Source organism: Lontra canadensis, unplaced genomic scaffold (genome assembly GCF_010015895.1).
Source record: "Lontra canadensis isolate GAN:19392208 unplaced genomic scaffold, GSC_riverotter_1.0 scaffold197, whole genome shotgun sequence".
NCBI classification, from domain to species: domain Eukaryota; kingdom Metazoa; phylum Chordata; class Mammalia; order Carnivora; family Mustelidae; genus Lontra; species Lontra canadensis.
In genome coordinates, this window is record NW_022631191.1 from 137,919 (window position 1) to 142,429 (window position 4,511).

The 4,511-nt window shown below is 37.3% G+C and overlaps 1 pseudogene; it reads left to right on the forward strand.

The window, feature by feature from the left end:
• Nucleotides 1-781: 781 nt before the first annotated feature.
• Nucleotides 782-2,496, forward strand: LOC116861426 (annotated as a pseudogene).
• The last annotated feature ends 2,015 nt before the right edge of the window (nucleotides 2,497-4,511 follow it).

Sequence of the window (4,511 nt, forward strand, 5' to 3'; positions counted from 1 at the left end):
GGGGGGGGGAGTGAAGTCTTTAGGATTTTCTATGTAGAGTATCATATCATGTGCAAATAGTGGCAGTTTAACTCATTCCTTATCAAAATGGCTGCCTCATTTTTTCCTTGTCTGATTGAGTTCATATCTTTAAAACATAAAGAATCATTTTTTATTGAAGCATAATTAACATATTGTGCTATATTAGTTTCAGATGTACAATATAATAATTCTACAGTTCTATTCATTCCTCAGTGCTCAATAGCATAAGTGTACTCTAAATCGCTTTTATCTATTTCTCTGATCCACCTACCCACCTCCATTCTGACGACCACCAGTTTATTCTATGCATTTAAAAGTCTGTCATGGGGTACGTGGGTGACTCAGTCAGTTAAGTGTCTGCCTTTGGTTCAGGTCATGATCTCAGGGTCCTGGATTGAGCCTTCCATCAGGATCCCTGCTCAGTGGCGAGTCTACTTCCTCTCCCTTGCCCCCATTCATGCTCTCTCTCGCTATCTCTCTCTCTCTCTCTTTCAAATAATTAAATATAATCTTCTAAAAAATAAAAGAAAAATATAAGTCTGGAGTGTCTGGGTGGCTCAGTCATTAAGCATCTGCCTTCAGCTCAGGTCCTTGGATTGAGCCCCATGTCAAGCTCCCTGCACCATGGGGAGTCTGCTTTTCTCTCTCCCACTCCCCCTGCTTGTGTTTCCTCTCTCGCTTTCTCTCTCTTTTTCTCTGTCAAATAAACAAATTAAATATTTTAAAAATATAAAAAATAAAAGTCTGTCTTGGTAGGAATATGGGGATACCCAAGGACTGGCTGGGAGCAGTGGAGAGAGTGGAGGGAGTGGAGAGTCATCAGGGGAACTCAGAAGTGGAGGTGGTGCTTCCTTCCAACACTGCCACACCCACCCTTCTGTGCCATCATGGACCCACTCTTCTGTGTGTAAAGATGAGCCAAGGGAAAGAACAAAACACAAGGGTTTTAATCCTGCTCAGCCTGTAGAGATTGAAAAGACTGTGATTTTTTTCCATTGGGAAGATGAAAAGTTGTCAGGGGCTAGATTTGCTGCCCAAGAAGCTCATAACCAAAGATGTCAGACTCCTCTATCCTGAGCACAGTGTGGGGAAAGTTACATGAAGTTTATTGGGTTACCCTTGTCTCAGAGAAAGTTTTGTCAAAGATGTCAGCAGTTGCTTTTGCCAAATGATTGAGAAAAGCATCATGAGCATCAGGTAGTAGGTGATATTTCTATCACCCAATTGAAAACACACAGTCAACTTCGTTATCCATTGAAAAACATAAAGACAAATACCCAGTATTTGTTTGCTGATAGGAGCTTTCAGTTCTTAATAGAGCTACTTTCTACCCTTGGATTCAGAAGAGTACTATGAGTTGGAACACCAAGATTTTATGAGCTGATCATGTTGAAAGCATCAGGTGACAAGAAGTCTAACATTAGGGGCAACTGGGTGGCTCAGTGGGTTAAAGCCTCTGCCTTCAGCTCAGGTCATGATCCCAGAGTCCTGGGATCGAGCCCCACATCGGGCTCTCTGTTCTGCGGGGAGCCTGCTTCCTCCTCTCTCTGCCTGCTTCTCTGTCTACTTGTGATCTCTTTAAAAAAAAAAAGAAGTCTAACATTAAAAGCCTTTTATTGGATACTGGTTTTTATATTCATAGTTTCTAGTGGAAGATAGGTTTAGCCATTATAACATGTTTAACAATCACGTCTTTGATGGAAAGACTGCCTTTGAAGTATGCAGAACATTGTCATGGGAAGATAAAGGTGAGGGAGTCATTATGATGACAGATCCTTCTTTCGGTGGTTTTGCTGAACCTCTGGTTGTTACACTCAAGAAATAAATTGCTCTGTGGAAAGAAGATCAAAACCAAGAAAACCAACTACCCATATTCTGGATTTTTCCCCTAATTTTTTCAATCCCAAAGTTGTCTGTTTTTTCCAAGTTTCTGCATGCTGAATTACCAGATAGATTATGATAATCATATACTTTATACACATGGAAAGACAGGTTGAAAACAGTCTCCTGTGCATATTTTCACTAATATTCCAACAAGCAAAATAATCCTTCCTATTGAAGAAGGGTACAGATTTTGCCTCTGTGTTAATGATGTTTCCTAGAAAATCAATACTGTGAGCACTTTAATTCTTATACATCCAAGGATGGCAAGAATGGAACCATTGCTTTTCCTGCATAAAGTGTCTAAAACCTTTCTGGATCCACTGTAGCATTTGCAGTCATTGTGCTCTTCCAGATCATTCTCACATGGGCCCCAAAGATGGCTGCTTTATTTGTGGTGAATTAGGTAATAAAAGTAGTACTTGTCCTAACATCTCTACATCTAAGAAAGTGAACAAAGCTATCAACATGCAGAAGCAAAGAAAAAGTAATAAGATGAAAATGGAGACCACTAAAGGACAATCCATGAATCATACATCTGTTACAAGGAAGAAAAAAAGGAGAGAAAGAGCCCATCTATATCTTTGCTCTTAAATGTCCAGTGACTTGAGAATAAAGAAAGATTTAAACTCCAACCTTTGATGCCATTTTCTGAAAGTGCCACACTAGACTTAAATTCTGTCACTTTCAAAGGTATGCATCTTCCTAAGTGAGATAATAAGCAGGTAGTATTTGCTGGTTTATGGCCCACTCAGCAACCTCTATGATGACTTGGGGAGTTGTTCCATTCTTAGCTGGTTTACCAGCTCTCTGTGTGTGCCTTTTTTCTCTCCTTAAATCTCTCCCAATCATAGTATTTTGGCCTCTTTTGAAAAATGGCCATACAGCATTCTTTTGCAGAAAGTATCAGAAGAAAAATAAAAGTGAAAACTTGAGGTTTTGTTTACATTGAACAAGAGTATGTTGAATTAGATATAGAAATGTTTTAAGTTAAACATCAAAATATTGTATGATGACTTAAAACTCACTTTCAAAGAAAAGTACAATGAACAATTATTTATAGACAAAATCTGAAGATGATAGAAAGAATTTTGGCAAAGGTAGTCTAAAGATAGAAAGCTTATAACTATGGTTTTATTATTAAATATTTGTTTTTCAAAAAGGCTGTCTTTTTTTTTCTTTGTTCAATTGTTTTCTTAAATCCCATGGTATGGAAGTTATTCAAAAAAATTTTTCTAAAAATAGGGGCCTTTGGGTGGCTCAGTCAGTTAAGTGTCTGACTTCATTCAGCTTGGGTCATAATCTCAGGGTCCTGGGATTGAGCCTAAAGTTGGGCTCCCCATTCATCAAGGAGTCTGCTTCTCTCTGTCTCCCTCTACCCCTCCCTCCACTCATGCCCTCTTTCTCTCTCTCTCTCTCCCCCTCAAATAAATAAATAAAATCTTTTAAAAATTTTTAATAGAATTATCAAATGTTCTGAAAATTCCATTACTGGTTATTTCTCCCAAAGAAAATAAAAACACTAATTCATAAAGATATATGCACCCCTATGGTTATCATAACATTATTTACAATAGCCAAGATATGGAAGAACTCAAGAGCTCCTCAATAGATGAATAGATAAAGAAAAGATGTGGATATATTGGGGCAGCTGGGTAGCTCAGTGGGTTAAAGCCTCTGCCTTCAGCTCAGGTCATGATCCCAGGGTCCTGGGATCAAGCCCAACATCAGGCTCCCTGCTCTGCAGGGAGCCTGCTTCCCCCCTCTCTCTGCCTGCCTCTCTGCCTACTTGTAATCTGTCTGTCAAATAAATAAATAAAATCTTTAAAAAAATAAGATGTGGATATATACATATACAATGGAATATTACTCAGCATAAAAAAAGATAAGATCTCACCATTTTCAAAATTTAGATGACCTAGAAGGTGTAATGCTAAGTGAAGTAACTCGGTGAGAAAAATAAATACACCGTATGATTTCACTCATATGTGGAATTCCAGAAACAAAACAAATGAGCAAACAAAGGAAAAGAAAGGAATCTTTTTAATATAACCACCATACCATAGTATATCTAAAGATTTAACAATAATTTTAACATAAACAAATCCGAACAGTATTAAAATTTCCCCAATTTTTTCACAATTTTTAATATTTTTTTACTTGAAAGAAGGGTTTTTTCAGTTTTTATTTAAATTCCATTAGTTAAAATATAACATAAGATTAGTTTCAGGTATACAATTTAGTGATTCCACACTTTGATAAAATACCCAGTGCTCATCACAGGAAGTGCACTCGTTAATCCCATCACCAATTTAACCATTCCTCCACCCACTGACACTCTGGTAACCATAAGTTTGTTCTCTATAGTTAAGAGATATGTTGACAAATTCTCCTTCTAAAGCTACTTTTTTGAAAGTTTTTTCATGAATGGATGTTATACCTTGTCAAATGCTTTTTCTGCATCTATTGAAATGAGCATATGGTTCTTATCCTTTCTCTTATTAATGTGGTGTATCACACTGATTTCTTTTTGTGAATATTGAACCACACTTGCAAGCCAGGAATAAATCCCACTTGATCCTGGTAAATTATTCTTTTAATGTACTGTT